The sequence below is a fragment of the Cololabis saira genome, chromosome 11 (genome assembly GCF_033807715.1).
Source record: "Cololabis saira isolate AMF1-May2022 chromosome 11, fColSai1.1, whole genome shotgun sequence".
NCBI classification, from domain to species: domain Eukaryota; kingdom Metazoa; phylum Chordata; class Actinopteri; order Beloniformes; family Belonidae; genus Cololabis; species Cololabis saira.
In genome coordinates this window covers 13366327-13377718 of record NC_084597.1, presented here as the reverse complement: position 1 = coordinate 13377718, position 11392 = coordinate 13366327, and positions in this window count along the sequence as shown.

Sequence of the window (11392 nt, the reverse complement as noted above, 5' to 3'; positions counted from 1 at the left end):
AAGGAGTGGCATAACGGACCTCCACTCGGGTTGTCCTATTCTCCTGCAGACTAAGGGCTAGGTAATCTTGCTTGAAGCAGGTCACCATCTTATCACTCTTAAGAGGGATGGTGTCTGCTCTCCACAACCTCTCAACATGCTTCTGTGATGCCCCACGCATAGTATTATGAGTAGTGGATAGTGTGCCTACTTAGGCCTATCGTATAGGTGAGCCCGGGTAGGGCATTGTCCTGATGGCTAATGGAGAGCACCTGGGCCCAGTGTTTCCCTAAGGTCTATACATGCCATGCTCCTTCCAGTTGAGAGAGAGATCCAGAGGAGGAAGACCTGGCCGTCACTCCCTGCTGTAGTCTCCCTGCGTTATATCAATTGTGTTTGAGCTATTCTCTTCATTCACTCACACACCACACCATGTTTCACACATCCACACTTACACCACTGATTTACTGACTTCACACCTCATAGGATCCCTATGGTTTCCAGGTATCATTTAGGTTCTTTCTGTTAGGGTTATACTTATATTCTTTAATCTTATACACTGTCTCCTGCTCTGGATGTTTGGCAAAACTTGAGCCAGTTATAACACTTAATTAAATCTGACACCTTAAGCAGGATTGATGTGATAAGACACTGCTGTGACCTGTTCAGTTTACAGATGACACTAGAAGGAGCCTGCAATGTCCAACCCAGCCTGGTGTGAATGGCTGCAGGGCTCCAGGGTGGTGAGGGTGGACGCTGCCGATAAGAAGCAGGGGTCTAATCTTCTTAAATGGCTCAAGGGGTAACCCATTCAGGTGCTTACTCTGAAGTGATTCTATAGGGTAAGTGCGATCCACTAAATCAATACGAGCTGCAGTGAAGGCATTGTTAATTCGATACTGAGCTCTCGGCCAAGTATCAATCACACGTTCATTCATAAAGCACTTTTCATACATCTATGTAGTACAAAGTGCTTTACATGTTTAAAAATTGTACAATTAAAAAAGTTAAAACAAGGCCCAAACCCCCCCACCCCTCACACAAACCCCACTCCCCCACATACACATCATAATAATTAAAATGTAGAGTTAAAAAAAACGATGAGCACAGAAGGACCAGAGAGGACCCCACCTTACAGAGCCATCTGCATCGGGAAGGGGGACGCCAACCCAGCCATCCCACCTGTCAACAGGGCTCGCCTCCACCTAAGGTGGGGTGAAGAGGTCCAGCATCATCCTCCCACTGGAAGCAAGCCGGATCACCCCCACTGCACCAGGGCATGGTGGACCCCCATGAAGGTGCAACGCAGCCAGAGCCAGCTGATGCCCCCGATACAGAGGGCTCCCACTAGTATTTGAGGTAGGTGGCTGGAACTCATAGTTGATAACAGGAGTGGGTTGTGGATAACGAGCTGCCTGAGGACCAGGAGTAGAAAAGTGTAAAGGTATTTCATGTGGCGTGCTGCTGAGCTCAGGAGGTATGACGTGTGGCCCTTGTGCTGACTGATTGATGATCACGTACAGTGTTCATCAACTGCAACATGTCCATCTGTACTCCTCTAAATCCGCCCAGATCTGCTGTCATACGTTGACGTGACTGCTGAAGGAGGAGCCTTTTGTGCTGAATCTCCTGTAACACTGATCGTAGGACAGTGGCTTGGTGTCTACTGGGAGATGGGACATATTGTGAAGGATTCCACACCAACAAGCAACAGTCTGAACACAACCATGTAACCATGCAAACTCCAACAACACACAGGAACAACAGCCCCACCTGTCATTGACGCACAAATATGCGGAGAACAGCTCCCAGGACCAATGGCAACATCTCCGTGTGCTTACTTCACCTACAGCTTCTCTTACCGCCATCCAGAATCTATGCAACGTCAGCAGCCCCGGTCGGACTTTGTTGGTGATGATGTTATCGCTGCACTAACGCACCTGCAGTGTTACTGTGCATTCACACTGAAAGCGTCACGGGCGTCTGGCTGCCATTCATTGTCTACGAAAGCTCACTGCAAGAGGCGTTGGAAGCATCGGGAGCGGCACCATGCCAGCATCCAGAGCATCAATTTGAAACTTAGAAAATCTCAACTTTATGCAAATGAGGCGTCCAATCACAGACCGGGATTCCCAAAGCAAGAAGCCTTGCCCATTGCACATTGTACTTTTGTGCACACACAAACATACATCATTCATATGCATAGATGAGCATAGCTGTACACACAAACTTATTTTATCAGGAATTAATCTATCTCATCTAGCAAACTGACATTTTTGCTGTTTGCCATTTTTACTTGAACTCTGCTCATTGGAAAGACATAACTAATGGTTGAGGAGCTAAATGGTCTGAACAGTTTTATTTTGCTAGTCAATTAAAAGTCATTAAAAACGTTCTTATTAATCACAAAACACAGTTTAAACAATATGACCAAATCCGCTACAACCCGGTGTGTCAGTGGTGCTCACCACAAACAGACTGCGGCGTTCACCTGGACCAAAGGCTTGCCGACCAACCTTGTTGACGAAAGCATCAAACTCACTCTTTTCTACGTGGAAATAACGCAGAAACCAAGCATCAAAACGGAGCTCCAATATCAGATGATAAAATTCTCAGTGGAGTTGCCAGGTTTGCAGCACTTTAGCCGCTTTTGCACTAGGACTTACTTGGCCCGACTCGGCTCGGCGCGGCTTTACACGGCACCACATGTGTGTTTTCGCACTGCCAGGTGAGAAGTGGGCAGGTTGTGGTGAAGCTGCTGTGACGTACTCGATTGCGCAACCGCTTTGTTCATGTCGGCGCCGATGAGAAATCAGCTGGAGCCGCGAGCGGCTGAGAGAAAAACAGCCCGTCTACATCGCTTTTTTAATTTTTTCTCGACAGCCACCAGGTTTATGAACATCTGCACCTCAGATTTGGATCACCAAACAGACGTTTTGCGCTTTATAATAAAATCGCCGCGAGCCGCGGGTCGCTCTCGCTCTGACTCCCGCTTCCTGATTCAAACGTCTGACGGCCCCGCCCCCCGACCAATCAGAGGCGCGGAGGGTGGTGACGTCAGAAATAGTCCCTGCTCAGCCCGCAAAGAACCTGGCTGAAATGGTTACAGAAAAAAGTACCGACTTGGAGCGGCTCTACACGTCTCAGCCCTAGTGCGAAAGCGCAAAACGGGTAGAACCGAGCTGAGGTGGTACCAGTGCAAAAGCGGCATTTGTGGACCCAGATGAACCGATGGCGCCAGTCCTCCGCTTCCTCAGCAAATGCATGGCTGAAATATAAAGAAGGCTTCCCAAAGTGCAGGGGTGGATTGGCCATAGGGAGTACCGGGAGTTTTCCCGGTGGGCCGTTCAATAATGGGCCGCCAGTGGCAGCCAGTTTTCTTTTTTTTTTTTGCTTCGTCTTGCCATGATCTCTCACACATCACTCATAGGCCCAGTGACTTGCCTGTCTAAAAAATACCTGGCCGGCCCAATGACAGGCTACAGAGGCCCAAGAGTCCCACCGTTCATGTACTAGACCCCCCCTCGTCCAATCACCTTTAATGATGAGCAATCGTTAAGAGCGGTAGAGAGCGAGAGAGAAAGAAAGAAAGAAACAGCACACAGACAAGCAAAATGGAGAAAAATTGAAAAGGCGGTGCTGAAAAATCACTCGCTCGTGATGCTGCTACCAGCAAAAACATTAACCTAACCATGTAACCAGTAACCATGTTTCCTGCGGGGGCCGGCCTGGCCTCCGGGACTTCAGCTGTGCCTGCGGGTCCGTCTGAGCAGCAGGTGACGATGCTGGAGGAGGAGGAGGAGGAGGAGGAAGATGAGGGTGAAAGTGAGGCTCCCGCTGCCATGGTGGTACAGGACCAGGAGATAGGTGGTGGTGATGGCAGGTGTTTGCTAGCCTAACATGCCGTGGATAAACACTTAATTGCACCGTTAACTCCGTTAATTGTCTATGAACGTTTATTGACATAATCGCAAAATCTGCATAGTTTGGTGTGTTAGCCTACAAAATCAAGTTATATTAAGTATTGAAAAAATAACTATATTCATATGATTAATTGATAGTTGCTTTTTGTACTATTTTATACTTGAAGTGGTTTGAGCATAGAGATCTGCTAGTTTCACAATTTTTAACCTATAATTACATCCCCCAAATCATGTCATCATGTACACAGTTTTAGTGTTTTAAGTATCAACATGCACCTTTCTTCTGCCCACAGTCCTATTTGTTCATGAAGGACATTGATCTAACAACATACCAAATATGCTTTACATATTTTTTTCAGTCAGTGTTTATGGTTTAATGACTGTTTCACATTATGCAGTTAAAACTAATAAAACACTGATTAACTACTGTTACAATAAAACATCTGCATTTATATTTAGGGGGGTCTCCAGAAGTGTGCATATTTATAAAACATGATGCAGTTCATGCAATGTCATAAATAGCCTTAAATAGCCACACACACACACACACACACACACACACACACACACACACACACACACGCGCACACACACACACAGGCTGCCTATTTGTTTGAGGAGATGTTCCCCTACTGTTTATTAAGTTCATCAAGGGCCAGACAGTATTTTATTTCACTCTGTGAGTATTGTTGTAAATTAGAATATTAAGTACTGGTTTGTCAATTTACCATTTTAATCAGTGATTAGAAATCACTTAAATAATGCTGTCTGTCTTTCACAGGGCTCTCGTATTTCTATGTCTGCGAGTGACCAGCCTGCCAATGCCATCATCACCAGTTTCGCCACATACAGTATGAGTGAGTCAAACACACTTCAATCTTAAATCCTTTCTCTAATATCCTTCTTAAGAGCAAGTGAGCAACACACTGTGTAGTCATAATTTCTTTTATTCAAGGCTCCAGAATGTAAAGAGATATTGTTAAGTACAGTAGTGTTAATAAGGGCTTGTGTGTTTACGGGGCGAGTTGGCACAGTATCTGCGCCCAAAATGTAGTGGGCCAGTCTGGATCAAAAAGTCCAGGGCCGAATTTTTGTCCCAGTCCAGGCCTGCCAAAGTGCGATATATCACGCTTTTGGTGTGAATCCACAGTTACGGTGTTCACTCCGGGACAAGCATTACACATGCGTGTTGCATCAAAACGCAATATCAGGAGGAAACATTAGTCCAAATAAGGTGAACAATAGAGCCTTTTGTACAAGAGTAAACATGCGAGTGAGGGCAGGACTTCAGGATAGCTGCACATCTGCTGGATTTCAGTATTTTGCAGTTGGTTTTGTGGGATAATGTTTTTACTCCTCACTACAGTACGTAGAAATCCAGAATTTCCAAAGACCACAATACACTGAGACTTCCATTAAGGTACACAGCACGTCCCAAACTTGGAAGGATGTACAGTATTATATTTATCTTAAACCCACTCTGCAATTTAAGATTTTTTTTCTAACGACATTTCAGAAACATTACTCTATTTATTAAAAAATAGGATAATACAGTACAGACCAAAAGTTTGGACACACCTCCTCATTCAAACAAATGGGGAAGTGTGTCCAAACTTTTGGTCTGTACTGTATATCCAAATGAGTCTTTCATTGTTCACGGAGTCCCACAACCTCCTCCCTCAGTCGTATTTCTGTCTGCCAGAAGCTCTCACTGTAAAACAGTTTAGTTTGATAAAGCGCTGTTGGCGAGAGTGCAGCTATTTAAAGGCTTCTCTTACCATAGGTTGATGCGCTTCTGCAGAACTGTTGAATCACTGTGAGTCAGAAGGCTTGAGCAATGGTAGGGAAGGCTTCCCAAACGCACAAACACGGCCGAGTCTGTCTGAGTCATGTTCAGAGAATTCTCCATCTAAACACAAGATGACATACTAGACGCTGTGTGCGCGCGCTTGTGTTTGCACATATGTGGGAGTAATCAGCTCAGTTTTCATTGTGCTGGATGGAAAAGGTGAAACATGCATCGCACATGCAACCACGCAACTATTTACTAATCAGAGTGGGAACTACTAAAATAATCAGGTTGTTGTTTTTCCTCTTTTTTCTTCATGAGTTCTTCTTGAATGTGACGACAGTGTACTTTGTGCGAGGGAGGATTTAACGAGGAGAAGTGGGAGCTTTTTGTTAATCTCTTGTGGGTGAATTTTAACGTTTTTTTGAAGCAAAGCTACAAAGGTGATGCTGTCATTTCTGGAAGAAAATCCGGTTCTGAAAGAATTTGAAGTGACTTGTCATTTGTTCAAAATGATACAAAAGCTCACCCACAGCATCTTGGCTTTTTAAAAAAAAAAAAAAAAGCCTAATGGGATCAAGTGGTGCTTTTAATTCAGAATATTTCCTGCTGATGAGCACACCTGCTCTTCGTTTCGCTGAGGGAATTGTGATGAGCTTCTGTTGTGAAGCCTGCTGAAGGTGACTGTGCCAGAGTAAGTTGAACGTGTAAAGTTATTAATTCAATAAAGTTCCTTTTGTCTTGGCTTACAATTAAACTTTGCTGTTTCTTTCATCTCATACGAGGATTTTAGGTTATTATTTACCTGACATGTTTCGGCGGAAAACTTCTGCATTCATCAGCGTGTCACATGATGGTGTATGTGACTCGTCATTTATCAGCTGATGTTCAATGAACATTGCAAGCAAAGTTCAAGTCTAAAGTTATTTACCGTCTCAAGGACACAGGACTCTGCAGATTTATGGTCAAATATGGGAGCTGTTTGGGCAAAATGCATTGACGCCTTATTATTAGGGCCCGAGCACTTACAGTGCGAAGGCCCTATTGTATCTGTAGGAATTGTTGTTTTTCTCGTTCTCGTTTTTGTTTTTATCCTAGTTTTTCTTCCGACGAAATGAGGGCCTTTTTGTCCCCCTAAACGTTTCCCAAAAGTCACCAAATTTTGCACGCAAGCCAGCCCTGGTGAAAAATTTTATATTTAATGGCATTAATAGGCGTGGCCTAATGGCTCAACAGCGTCCCCTAGAAAACTTTGTGCCTCAAGCCCCACAATACAATTTGACATACATGCATCATGTCGCAACTTAAAGAAAAGTCTCTTGGCGCCATGGCCGAAACCGAACAGGAAGTCGGCCATTTTCAATTAATCGTGTAATTTTGGCGCAATTTATGCCATTTCTTCGGCCGCTTCTTCGCCCGAACCGTAACGTGCACCCAGGTGTGTTATCAAGGACGGATTATCATGACCACGGGCCCTGGACACAAACTCGCTATGGGCCCCTACCTACAATAATATCCTATGTGGACGGTGCATGCCCTCCCCAATCACTCAGTTTGGTCACACAATGGCGCAGAGAATCCACAATCACACCGTGTGATTGTGGATGGCGGAGTGGCGGAGCATGGGTCTCAGTACAGAGGAGGCGGAGCATTCTCCATTGGCCCTTATGATAGTCATTTTAACGTTCAACTACACCTCATCCTACCCATCAAACAATATTTATTCTCACTTTTATTGAGCTAAGCCTATAGGCCTATGCTGCAGAAAGCAGAGTAAAGTCACAAACTTGTTCAGAAGCACACACACACACACACACACACACACACACACACACACACACACACACACACACACACACACACACACACACACACACACACACACACACACACACACACACACACACACACACACAAGCCTGACAGCTGCCAATCACATGGAGCTGAATACTCACATAGTCACGGACTGACTCAGTTCCATCTTTGATACAGTTTAAATACAAAAAAAAAAACATAACTGGTCTAAAATGACACAATCTATTTAGATAGATATAGACACAGCGGTCTATAACATAATTTCTGAGCTCTATAACAGAGAATAGACTCGGCGGTCTAGTTGAAAACAACACAAACATTCAAATAGCCAGGTGGTCAAGTCTACACAACATTCTGATAAAGAAATTATTTATGAAGGTTACACTGACTCACCAATGGCAGTTGACTCTTCCATAAAACTTTGTACATGCTTAGTCCTCTTTTAAAGTTTAGCGCTCATCTCCTTCATGGCCGCAAATTTGCCGAGTCGGCAAATTGGCTCTAACTGTTAAGGCTGATTTATGGTTCTGCGTTACACCAACGCGGCGCTTACGGCGTAGGGTACGCGGCGATGCGCACGTACGGTGCGCATCGCCGCGTACCCTACGCCGTAGGCCTCGCCGTACCCAACGGCGAGGTTCTGCGTCGATTTGACGCGGAACCATAAATCAGGCTTTATATCCAATGAGCGTTGGCTCACGGCCCTGATGCGTTCAGGACAGTTGTAAAGTAAGAATTAGTCTACACTGACCGCACAATGCACATTTTATCGTAATTATAGCCTACAATTTACGATTATATATGAACGTATCACACAAAACAGGGCCCTATCATTGGGCCCTATGAGCTTGTAAATTTATTTAAAAAATTTTTTTTATTTATTTATTAAATTTATTTATTTTTTTAAAGTTTGAAAGCCGAGGGCCCCAATTGGCTCCAGGGCCCTGGGCACACGCCCACTTTGCCCATGCGGTAATCCGTCTATGTGTGTTATACATCAAAATGTGCGTCTCCATCCGGCGACGACGCGCATTACTTTTCTCAGTCAAAAGCATTACCGTGGCAACGACAGACGCCAAAAAGCGCGCCCCCCCTTCATCTGATTGGTCCATATTTGATAGTTCCTACTTTCTGCCATAACTTTTGAATGGTTTGACATAGAGAGTCGTGGGTGGTGTCATCGGACTCGGTTTTGAGTCCTTGACCTTCATTGGCATGAATTAGCCCCGCCCCTTCTGATTGGTCGATATTTGATAGATCCTATTTTCTGCCATAACTTTTGAATGGTATGACATACAGAGTCGTGGGTGGTGTCATCGGACTTGGTTTTGACTCCTTCACCTTAATTGGCGCAAATTAGCCCCGCCCCTTCTCCTGATTGGTCGATATGCGATAGTTCCTATTTTCTGCCATATTTTTTGAATGGTTTGACATAAAGAGTCATGGGTGGTGTCATCGGACTTAGTTTTGACTCCTTCACCTTAATTGGTGAAAATTGCACGCACGAGGGCCAGTTCATCGCTGCTTGCAGCTTTAATATTTTACTTGTTTCTGACAATCACAAGAGTGTTTTGACTTGAATTTACAATTTTGCTGATCAAAGACGAGAAAGTGAATCATAAGCAGTGGAACTCGACACGCTTGTACCCACCAGATCAACAACTGGATGTACACAGTTTGTGATATAATGATTCATTGGCGTTCCCCTTTTTTTCCGCCTCCACTCAACAGCTGTGCATTCACATAGGTGGAAATTTGGGGGCCCGTTAAGTGCTTTTGCAAAGCTCCGCGGTTTTACTCAACCTAAAGAATGATCCCTTTTCTCGCTTTCTCCAATCATGGCCAGCATTGGGCTGAATAAAGCAGAAACAGAAATAAAAGTGTCTTCCCGGTAATTCCAGGTGGACATGAAGAGGAGTTCTGGCTTCAGTTCTACTATTTCTGGTGCTGTTTGCAGAACTGCTGCAGCAGAGGGATGCCAGGCTGGCCTCTGCCAGAGGAGCTTCTTCCAGGTTTCTAAAAATGGCAACAGGATTTGCCAAGTGGCTAGAAAGTTCGTAGTATTGTCTGTCCTTCCAACTGCTCCGATCATATTGGCCGCAAAGGTGATAGCCCTATATCCAGGGCGTCTTGAATTGTTGTTGTCAAGAGGGCTTGTGTGGCAACACTCTTCAAACCTTTTGAGCTGGTTCTTTGACTATGGGTCACTTATTACCGGCGTCCACATTGATTTCCCCTTCTCAAGTTTGCAGTCATCATTCAGATTCAGAGTCCTACGACTTTATTAATCCCTTTGGGAGGTTTCCTCGGGGAAATTGACATTGTGCCCTTCTAAATGCCCATTTCAGACAGCCCTCATTTTGCCTTTGTTAAGGCCCTGTTACTACCTCACTAAGGCCACGTTTACACGTAGCCGGGTATTTACAAAAATGGATATTTCCCCCTCTACGTTTTCAAAAAAATCCTCGTTTACACGAAGCGGCATGAAAACGCTGTTAAGGTGCTATGAGCAGCCAAACCTGCAGGGGGCAGTACGGAGCGCGTCGCCGCGTACCCTACGCCGTAGGCTCTGCGTTGGTGTAACGCGGAACCATTAAATCAGCCTTGACTGCCAGTTACTTCCAAGACTGAACGAGAGTCTTTCGTTTGGAGTGACAGAGAAGTGGAGTTAGACCCCGTCCACACGTAGCCGGATATCTGCTAAACCGAAGATATTAACGCAGCAGCTCCGTGGCCGGGACACGGGGGGACTCGGGCTCGTTAACTGCGGCTTACAGAGAAGGAGACGCGCCTCCCGGGGAAGCTGCGCGCCGCGGAGCTGCAGCTTCCCCGGGAGGCGCAGATGATCTACAGGTTTAGAATGCTTATGAATGTGGTCGAAAAAGCAGATCTTCGGTTATGTGTGGAAGGGTTTTTAAAAAAAAACGATGTAATGTGGATACAAATTATTTTATAAACGGAAGGGGGGAAATATTCGGTTTTAAAAATACCCAGCTACGTGTGGACGGGGTCTTACTTTTTAAGTGTGACTTTAGAATATAAAATACAAGAAAATATTGACGGTGGCCAAACAAATTGTAAACATAGGTCGCACAAATGATGCTGGTGACGTTTCTGTGACGTTCTGAGCCTAAATCTCTGTTTTCCTCCGTTTTCCTCTGTTTAGACGCGAACGTGAAAACGGAGTATTTGAAAATCTCCACTTTGGCCGGCGTTTTCAGAAATGATCGTTTTTGGTGACTTTGACCTCCGTCTTCGTGTAAACGAACGGCCAAAACGCATGAAAACACCTCCGTTTTTGCTCTGTGTAAACGGGGCCTAAAGGAAACAGTGGCAGAGCTACAGACTTGCTGTGGTGATGGGTTGCCATGGCGTAGCGGTTCTGGTGCGGCAGCAGAGTAGTTTCTTAAAAAGAAAATTAAGAAACACCTTGGAATACCATATGTATAGGATACCATACATGCACACATACTTATACATTTATATATACACTTATATATACACATACATACTGGACAGAGTATGGTGTATTTTTGAGCTGATTTTCATGGCCTAGATGATGTTTTACTGTATATGGGAATGTTTCATGTATGTTTTTTTGCTTTAAGATAATCGTTTACATGTACGGTAAAGTTTAAAGTAGGTTTGTCGTGTTATTTCATTTTCTTTCTTTATGTCTTGTTTTTAACTGTATGTTTTAAATGTATTGCTTTTTAATGTGGACCCCAGTAAGACTAGCTGTGTTTAAGGCCACAGCTAATGGGGATCCTTACAAATAAACATAAACATAGACCAGCTGCATCCACTCTGATCACCTCCACCTTTGTAAAAATGGCGGCATCCGGAGACCGGGGGTGGAACACCGGGCTGCTATCCGCTCTCTTGT